This window comes from Apodemus sylvaticus, chromosome 4, assembly GCF_947179515.1.
Source record: "Apodemus sylvaticus chromosome 4, mApoSyl1.1, whole genome shotgun sequence".
Taxonomy (NCBI): domain Eukaryota; kingdom Metazoa; phylum Chordata; class Mammalia; order Rodentia; family Muridae; genus Apodemus; species Apodemus sylvaticus.
Genome location: NC_067475.1, coordinates 42,446,332 through 42,456,844, shown reverse-complemented (window position 1 = coordinate 42,456,844; position 10,513 = coordinate 42,446,332). Strand labels below are relative to the sequence as shown.

Sequence of the window (10,513 nt, the reverse complement as noted above, 5' to 3'; positions counted from 1 at the left end):
AGAAAGGTAGGGAAGAGAGTTCATTACAGCAAGCATCTCAGCTTCTCTGAGAGGCCCCTCCCTGGAAAGGGAGACAATTCTTTCTGCAGCAGCTATTCACATAGTAGCTGCCATTCAGATGGTGACTGCCTTTTCTGATGACTACTACTTGCTAAGGAGTTGTGCATACCTCTACACACTTCAAGTTATTTGTTTATTTTCTTGCAAGCAATTTCTAATTGCTGGTTTTATGAAGGTAAATCTTAATATGGACAGCAGAGTTTCTGAATGCACAAGAGCATCACCAAGCTCTATTGAAACACACACTTCCACTGTGTCATGAAAACATGCAGCTCTTATGAGAAATTCCTCCTGTGTTAGACACAGAGAAATTAGAAGGGAACTAAGACACAATGGGACCCAAAAGATTGTACTTCCTTTACAGTTCTCTTGGGCACAAACTGGTCAGCCTAGCATAGATACTTCATGTGAAAGCATGGGCACAGTAGTCATTTGGATTTTAGTCCAGAAGTTGGTTCGTTTTGTTTTTAATTTGTGTGTGTGTGTGTGTGTGTGTGTGTGTGTGTGTGTGTGTAGGGGGGTGCTCGTCTGTGTTCTTGTGGATGTGTGCAGGTGTGCATGTGGATGTACATGTATGTATAAGTATGGGTGATATCTAGAGATCAATGTGGGCTGCCTTCCTCATTTCTCACCTTACCAACTAGTATGACTTATTTGTGTTTGTGTGTGTGTGTGTGTGTGTGTGTATATGTGCATAACGTGAATATGCAAATGCCATGGCTTGTGGCAGACAGAGAAAACCTCTAGGGAATTGGTTCTTTCTTTCCATAAGGGACTTTATAGATTGAACTCAGGCTTCAAGCATTTTCACGAGTCATTGATGGAACTGTGATAGAAATTGGTGACCCCCACACAAAATAAGTCAGCTAACATAGTCAAAGTAGAAGCGTGTATGTTTGGGGGGCAGGGGAATTGGAAAGAGGGATAAAAAGATCCAACAAAATGCTTGAGTTCATCTTCAGGTCTCTGAAATGAGATCAAGGTCTAAACAGAGGACCAAGGGATATGCATGTCCACATAAGGACATGCATATGTCAATGTCTGACCTTCAGTCTCATCCTTGTCAGACAAGCTGTTAGAACTACATGAGGTCTCTTTCTATGAACTAGGCTGCCCCTCTGTCTAGTGCCATTTTCTTCTCCAAGCATTAGATTCCTGGGAACTTCCCATTTCTTTGTATCTAAGTTTTCTTCAATAGTGTGATAGGTATACTGAGAAACAGGGGGCCTATTTAGAATTCCTTCATTTCTGCCTCACCTGTTATTGAATTTCTATCTTACTTTTTGAGAAAAAGATTCTCACTGAACCTGGAGACCACCAATTTAAGGTAGGCTGTCTGTCTAGTGAACTCTGGTATCTTCCCTCCTTTACCCCTTACTCCAGTGCTAGGATTACACCCTTGCCTAATTTGTGTGCAAGGGGTGGGTAGATGCTGGAGATCAGAACTCAGGGCCTCACGTTTATGTGCCCAGCAACTTTACTAACTAAACCACCCATATCTCAATTTTTTCTAACAAGAGTGAAACCTGGATAAACAACCTACTAATCAACAACAGCACTATTGATAATATATAACATTCTTGATTTGGTTATGTGACCACTGTTATGAAATACAAGGCGGTAAGGGGTGACTTGGTAGACCCAGTCCAAGGTACTGCCCTGAAATATCAGGTCATGCAATAGATCTGGTATAAAGTGGATTAATTTGGGAGAAGGGAGGGGAATGAGGGCCTGGAGAAGGGGTAAAGGCAGACAGACAGGAGCGGAGCCATGAGAGCAGAGAAGAAGGGACAGAGAACAAAAAGGGGAGAGAGAGACAGACAGGGATACATAGGAACTGGGAGAGAACTGGGGTGGTGAGAGGGCCTTTTATATGCCGCCCACATGTGGCCAGGTGATGGACGGAGGTGATAACATAGCCTGTGAGGAGCCTAATGGAATCATCTAACAACCAGCATTATTTAAAAGTTTCGACCCAAAATTGCTCCTAAGAGTAACGCAAGAACAAAAATGGATCAGAGACTGAAGTGATGGCAGAGCAGTGACCAGTCCAACTTTGGATCCATCGCATGGGTTGGCACCAAACCCTGACACTATTACTGTCCTCTGAGAGACTCTACTAGCAACTCACAGAGACAGATGCGGATAGCCACAGCCAAGCGCTGGACTGAGGTTGCGATTCCAGTGAAAAAGGGATCCCCTGAAGGATTAAAGGAACTGAATGTCATGGCAACCCCACAGGGAGGGCAAAGCAACCAACGAATCTGGACAACTGGGAGATCCCAGAAATTGAGCCATCAACATGCATTAGTTGGTCAGAGGCCCCCCTGCATATATGGAGCAGAGGACTTCCTTGTCTGGACTCAGTGGTAGAGGATTTGTCTAATCCTATATAAACTTGATGCTCCAGGGATAGGGTATACCTAGTGGGAGCACCCTTTCAGAGGTAAAGGGGAGGAGGGATGGAGGGAAAACTTCTGAGATGGGAGACCTAGAGCAGAGGCAATATTTGCAATATAAATAAACAAAATAATAAATAAATAACTTGGAAAAAAGAGATCTTCATGGATTATTTCTTTTTTTTATGCAGACTTAATTCATTTATTTTTCTTGTATAAAAACTCCTATGTGGTAGCCACAGCTGGAGCCTGGGTCCTCTGAACAGAGACTCTGGTGTGGGTTTTCACAAGATGATCAGTGAACTCCTGATAAGGAGACTTGGTGAACACAGTCTCTTTCCAGAGGTCGGGGGTCAGGTAGCTGTAGGTCTTGGAGATGGCATCAAAGGTGGCCGTGGCAAAGTTGCCCAGGGTGGCAGTGCAGCCCCTGGCTGATGTGTAGCAGTCGTCTATACTGGCCATCATCAGGAGCTTCTTGGGCACAGGAGCAGAGACAATTCCAGTGCCTCTGGGGGCAGGGATGAGACGCACCAGCACAGAGCCACAGCGGCCTGTCACCTTACACGGAACCGTGTGGGGCTTGCCAATCTTGTTTCCCCAGTAGCCTCTCCGCACAGGGATGATGGAGAGCTTGGCCAAGATGATGGCCCCTCGGATGGCAGTGACGACCTCCTTGGAGCATTTAACACCAAGACCAACGTGACCATTGTAGTCCCCAATAGTGACGAATGCCTTGAACCTGGTCCTCTGGCCAGCCCGAGTCTGCTTCTGCACTGGCATTATTTTCAGAACCTCATCCTTTCGGGATGCGCCCAGGAAAAAGTCAATGATCTCAGACTCCTTAATGGGCAGGGAGAACAGGTAGATCTCCTCCAAGGACTTGATCTTCATGTCCTTAACCAGGCGGCCCAGCTTGGTGACGGGGATCCACTCCTTGTCTTCAGCTTTACCTCCACGAGCCCCGCGGCCTTGACCACAGCCCCTGCCCCTAAAACCGCTGCCGAATCCTCAGTGAAAGCCGCCTTGGCCTCCTAATCCTGGGCCCCTGGGTCCTCCGGGCCCTCCCGCTGCACCTGCATCATCCGCCATTTGGTGTTTTCCCGAAGAAGAAGAAGCGATTATTTCTTTTATATAAGAGGCTATATCACCAGCATCAGTGGGAATTTGATGCCAATGTAGAATCTGTGAGCGGAGGGATAGAAAGCTTTTGACTGATGAGCCACTCTGACTACTGACTTTCTGGAAAGAACTTAAGAGAAAACTCAACTTGGCATACTCCATACTGCCAGTGTGCCTCAGTTGTGCTATCTGTCAGCTGTGACTTTTTACTACTCCTAATGGGCCCTATATGATTTTCCTTTTTGATTAGGTATGATGTGGTTGGATTTCTCAATTCATGAACCTTTTCTGTGACTTCAGTGCTACAGTAGAAAGATTCTGCATGGAGGAGAGTAGATCTGGATCAGCCTACTAATTCAGCCACAGATCTGGTGAATGGCACACAACAGTGTACCTCAAAGAATGAAGGGAGAAAGCCTAGTCCACCTGTCATGATCCAGCTGACTGCAGGCGCTGTGTAGTCTTGCTTGTCTGTTAAGAGCCTAGCCTTGTCTGTATTTTCCAAGGAGTCTATTAGTAGAGCTTTGTAGCCAGTTTTATTAACGTCAGTGGTTGACTTCCCCAAACGAACAGTGACATCCAATCACAGGTCTTCATTTTTGCAAAGGATTGGGGAAAGAAAAAGAACTAAGTTTTGAAGATGTGCTCACCAGGCATTCTAGTCCTCTCTAAGCCTGATGACTTGTTTGCATTCACTGGACCAGGAAACACAGTGAAAGACCAAAACACCTTAAGTAGTGCCTTAGGCCATTTCTGTCACAGAATACAGCATAGGGTGGCTTTTGAATACCAGAAACCAAGGAACCAAGATAAAGGTGACAGCAGATATGAAATCTGATGAGATTCCTCCCATTTCCACTTTAATAATGGTGTTTTCTCTCTGTGGTGTCCTCATGTGATGGAACAGGTCCATTATCTCATTATAAGAACTGTAATCTCTCAATGAAGGCATAGCTGTGATGATCTATCCAGTCTCTAGGAAGAAGTTTTACCTTCAATAACATCACATTCAGATGGGGTTTAAATCAGATGTGAATTTGGGGGAATGAGAACACAAATATTTAGATCAGCAAAATAAGGAAGTGATGACTTGGTTCTGGGATACTTGTGTCTAGCAGAAATCTCTGGAAGCAGCAGTTAGTCCTGACCATTTAGAATAAAGTAGGAAGCACAGTTCCCATCCCTTATCACATGTCACATGACATACATAATAGATTTTATTCGACAACTTGCTTGTTCTTAGACCCCTCCCCCAATGTAAAAATGGCTATTGAACTTTGATATTGAGAAAATAAGATTGTTTAATTATTTATATACTGTTTAATGTGTATTTGTATTCTATGACAGATTCTGTGCCGGGTACTCTGGGGGAAATGGTGAGCAGGCTAGATCGAGTCTATACTTCAGGAAATGTATTATTATGATAGACAAGTGACTGAATGAAATAATCCTCTGCAGTAGCTTGTTATATCACTATGGCTGATAAAAATACAATCTCCATTATTTCTGAAATCCAATTCACTTACAGGGAAAAACACATTGGCAAAATTGTATTTTTATATGTTTCTATTAAAGTATCTTTAAAATGTTATTTCCCTGTTTGTTGAGAACTTAATTCTGAAAATATTATAGGAAATTAAGCAAAATAAAAAGGAGCTAGTTACTTCTAGGAGTACAGGAGAACTTCTGGTACTGTGGATGGATCCGGTGAGAACTGTCAGTATAGGAAACTCTGTTTATTTATACAAAACCTTACAAATCCAACATAAGTGGGAAAACTGCAAACATCTTAATTCCACACCAAAACAGGAGGAAATTTACACAATAACAAATTTTAAAAAAAATCAACATTGTAGGATGTAGGCTTTGGAGGGCAGAGGAAAAGACTGAGTTTCAGGAGCAAGATGTATTTTATCTTAAGTCCTCCTGTTCTGAAGATGTCTCCTTATTATTGACAAGTCTATATGCTCTCTTTTGGGGGTGACCCATGTTTCCATCTGATCTTTTTCATATTCTATTTTTAAACACTTTATTATTGCTTTGAAAGTAAATGTACACATACATGCCATGTCACACATATGGAGGTCAAAAGACAGCTCATAGGAGTTGATCTTCTCCTGTCACCATGGGTTCTGGGAATTGAGCTCAGGTCTTCAAACTTGCTGGGCAAGCCTCTTTATCTGCTAAGCTATCTTTCTGCCTCTTTCATCAGTTCCTTAAGACGTTGATACTGTAGAAAAGATGGAAATGGGACAGTTAGAAAAAGGATGTTTTTATCATGTATTTTGAAAAACAAAAGAGTTCTATTATGAACCCATTAAATGTAAAAGTACACATCTTAAGATACTATGAAAGATTAAGTTGCCTGAGTCAAAGACCTAAGGCAAGAGATGGCCCTAGAACCTAGTTACTATTACTTTCCCTTCCCAGGTTGAGGAGGATGTTCTGTAGGAAGCTGCTAAGTGCTGCACCTTAAAGTTTCTGCCTTCTGTCCCCTCGCTGGCAGAAGGCCGCTGAGTATTTAGAAAGCCTGCTACTTCTTGCCCCTTCCGAATAGAGACAGCCTATCAGCAGTTCCCGCGGGGCTTAATCTGATTTGATCTTGAGACAGCATAAAAAGGGTTGGTGGGCACTCCCCGGAGGAAGAAGAAGCTTTGTTCAAGGTTCCTGAATAATCTGCTTGGAGGAAGAAAACTCCCTGGTGTCGCACTATCTCCTGCTGGACAAGGTGGGGTCACAACAATGTTCCACGGCCGAGCTCTTAATTTCTACACATTTTACTATTCAGTCACAGACATTATTTATACTCAGTATTATACATTGACAAATTAATAAAAATCATTATCCACAAACTTACACAGAAAAGAAAGAGAATCATCATGTGGAAGAGATTTCTGGCTTGGGACTTCAAAGCAAAGTTCTCCATCAACATTAAGCTTTAAGAAAGAACTCCACATGTTTGCCTTCCCAAGGATCATCTCCTATCATCTACCCTATTTACCCCTGGGTTACTCCAGGCTGTGCTCAGGAATCACAGGTTCTTGTTCCTGCTAGACTTTTAGCATTTCCCCCATTCCAAGTGTTCCTATACACTGGCCAGACCATGTATAAGAGCAAATCAGTTATGTCTGTAGACATTCTGTGCTAATATACTACAAAGTATTCACTGTAGGCAGCAAAAAAATTTAATTTAGCCAGAAACTTTATTAATAGAAGTTCTTAGACTTCATAATGTATAAAGATCAAGACATGTGTGTCTTATGGTTCAGTAGATATTCAAGAGGAGGAGTCATGTGACTTCTTCTCAGGTCATAAGGTGGCAGGAAGCATGGTAAGACAGCAGAAGTGTGCACACTCAGGTTTCTTTCCTCCATTTTTCAATTCTACAGCCTGACCGTAAGAGAAGCAGCATTCTGACCTCAACTATCTTCAATTACTTCTGAAGACCTCCCCTCTTAATAACATCCATGCATGAATTTAGGGCTTAGGTTTTTAACACATGACCTTTTGTCCGGCACGTTAGAGCCATGGTAGGCAATAAAGCCCCCTTGGATGCTTCTGACTTTGCTACAATGAATTTATAGGGCTTGACTGAGCAAAAATAATCACCAAAATGGAACTGTTGAGACGTAAATTCAATTCCTAAACATTTTACTCTGCCTGTTGTCTCAGACACTTTCTCTTTTTGCATGGAATACAATAAGATAATTTCTGTGCATCCCTCTCTGGGTATCCCAGTTTTTCTGCAAATAGCTTTAGTTGATACTTGACATTTTTGTTCTTACTTTTTAAATTTCAAAAGATATAAAGAACAACTGTGTATGTGTGTATTCTATGTCTCCTATTATTAAAAGTATATTTAAAACTCACAGAACATCATGAAAATCTCTATGCTAGAATATGTAAAAAATTTAGTAGCTATATATAGCATTAGGAAACTTTAGAGACAGCAAAATGCCTCTTTCTGTAAGCTCTAATGCTCTAAGTTCAATGCCTGGGACCCACATGGTCCCATGGAGAGAACCAAGTCCTTCAAGTTATACTCTTACCTCCATGTACATGCCTTGAAACATACACAGGTGTACACACACACACACACACACACACACACACACACACATACACACACACACACATACATACACACACATGCTATAAATGTTTAAACTACATAAACCCAGGTTTAGATTTTTACTGGAATGGGTTCAGTGTGGATAGTAGATACAAAAGAAGAAGAATCAAGGATACATGCTTCTTAACCAATCACATTTTCATTGGCTGTCTTATCAATATCTTACATTCTCTCCTGGAAGCCTAAATTACTCTGTTCATTTTCAAATCATAAAACTGAGGCTCAAAAGGCTTATTTGATTTGCTCATAGCAGCCTATAATCTTTGTAGGAATCAAGACTTCAAACAGATTGTATGACCCCACCCTCACTTCTCAGTCTTTTACATCAGGTTTCGTATTTCAAAGATTGATGAATTTAGAAGCGGCCGACCTTAGAAAACATGGCTTTTCCATTTCTCCCTGTGTCATCAGCTTTTCCATGAAACTCTCCAAAATTTGGTTTTTGTGTTCATAAAATAGAAAGAGCATAACTTTATATGGGCCTAAGAAAGGAAAATAAAGAATATATATTAAAAAAAAAAACGTTTCGGAAAGCTACACAAATGTTAGATACTGTAATGGATATTGGATGTGGTCCAATAATTTCAACCATCTGGTTTTTCAATCTTTTCTACACACACACACACACACACACACACTTATACAGAAAAAGAGTGAGTGACAGAGAGACAGAAACAAAGACAGAGAGGCAGACAGAAAGAGAGAGAGAGAGAGAGAGAGAGAGAGAGAGAGAGAGAGAGAGAGAGAGAAGTTAAATTTTTGGATAGGAAAGGTGCATTAACAAGGCCATTTATAGTCACTGTTACTAGATTTGTAGATAATGTTCCAAGAACTCATCCATTTACATAAATTGAAACTAAGTTATGAAAAGCACAAAGCAAATGATCTTCTCGGTATCCAGTCTAAGATTTGGTGAAATGTTGTTTCCGTTTGAGTATCTGAAACCAGAATAATATAGACAGATTGGAAATAGCTAGCAAGATGTTCAATAAGAACAATGAAGATCTGAGCTGACTGAATTGGGGGTAAGGGGAGCTACACAGAGAAACCATGCCTTGAAAAACCACAGGAAGGAGAGAGAGAGAGAGAGAGGAGAGAGAGAGAGAGAGAGAGAGAGAGAGAGAGAGAGAGAGAGAGAGAGAGAGAGAGAGGAGAAGGAAAGGAAAGGAAAGGAAAGGAAAGGAAAGGAAAGAAGGAAAGATATAAAGAAAGATGGTCAGTGAAGCAAAACTATTATATCTGATACTGATAGTTAAGGTGAAAATTCCAAGGTAAAACAATTATTCCAGCCAGCTAGCAAGTGATAGACTTATGACTGACATGGTGAACTTGAGAGACCAATAGATAGAAAGAGATAGAGAGGCATGCAAATGGTACAGATTCAGACTAAAAGCCATAAGGTGAAATTCCTACCTATGAAGCCTCTTAATCTCTGAAAGTATTTCTCATGACAGCCTTGAGGATATATCACATCTCCTTTATACTGAGGGAGAAAATGAGCTTAGTAGTTTATTATAAAAAAAAAAAAAGAGGCCACTTAGGGGGATAAGGAATGCTTGGATCTCAATGTTCTCTGTCCTTAATGATAGTATAACACTTTTGATCGTGTTGTATTAAAGAATGGCATCCTATATATCAGAACTCTATCATTCTTATATACAGAGTCCCCATCTAATGACTCTATTGATGGTGAGAAGATCAAAGATTCTATGTAACCAAATGTTTCCATAATTTCTGAACACAAGCATGGCTATGCCACACTGTTGAAGCTGTTATGAATAAGATTGTTTCATTATATTAAAAAGGTGTTTTAGGCATTCAGTATCCCATACTAGGAACAGCAAAATAATGTTAAGGACATATATAATCACACTATTGTGTGAAATTTTAAAATATTTACTTGTGTTCTGACTTTTCTTGTTTTGCTTAAAAGAAGAAAATTTGTTGTGAGTCCATGTAATTCAAAACAGTCTCCATTGTATTATTTTATTAACAATTTAAAATAACAAGTTAGGGATATACAGACATTCTCCTCAGACAACCACAAATGAGAAAATTAATGTTTCTCCTAAAAACCCATGTTTTAGAATCATCATATGGTTAGTTGAAAACAAAGATCCACAGGGCATCTAAATAATGACAGTTGATTTCCACTGTCAACTCATAGGCCTGGGTCTGGAATTTCATTTCAGTGTCTTATGAATGAACACAGTCAATCCTGAATTCTTCTAGTTTCAGACCCGTCAGTGAAATATTTTACAGTTAATGATAAATTCAGCAAATTACTGATGGTATTAAGGGGCTATTGGATCAGCAGCTAGTGGTAACTCCTTTTTAAACACGTTTGATATTCATAACTAAGGGAAATCTGGGCACTCATCAATGGAGGGAAACACACAACCAAGCCCACTAGTTAGTTAGTTATTCCTAAACCTTAAAAGACAGAAAACGACACAAAAGACATTTTGACCCTCTCTCTTCCCACAAGTCAAACACACACACACAGAGACACAGACACACACACACACACACACACACACACACACACAAACACACCTCAGTGCTTCATCTTTCTCCATCCTTGGGCTTCTATTTCTTTATGTAGTAAGTTCAAGGATCACCAGGGCTCCATGATAAGACCTTGCCTTAAACAAAATAATATTGACCTATTTCATAGATTGCTAGAACAATTAAGAACTTTAATTCAGCTGCTCACCCCACATTATATAGGATAAAATGAAACACTGAAAAAACACTTAAAACCAAGTGCTTATAGATACTCATCTGAAAGAACAAATATGGT

General features: G+C 40.6%; 1 long non-coding RNA gene and 1 pseudogene across 1 annotated transcript in view; both read right to left on the bottom strand.

Moving 5' to 3' along the window:
- Nucleotides 1–2,651: 2,651 nt before the first annotated feature.
- On the bottom strand, nt 2,652–3,568 carry LOC127682744 (40S ribosomal protein S2-like; annotated as a pseudogene).
- Nucleotides 3,569–5,750: 2,182 nt separating this feature from the next.
- Nucleotides 5,751–10,513, bottom strand: part of LOC127682106 (uncharacterized) — a 100,692-nt gene continuing 95,929 nt past the window's right edge. Inside the window, exon 3 of the long non-coding RNA XR_007977351.1 lies at nt 5,751–5,808. This is a non-coding gene — a long non-coding RNA (uncharacterized LOC127682106). The remainder of the gene's footprint in view (nt 5,809–10,513) is intronic.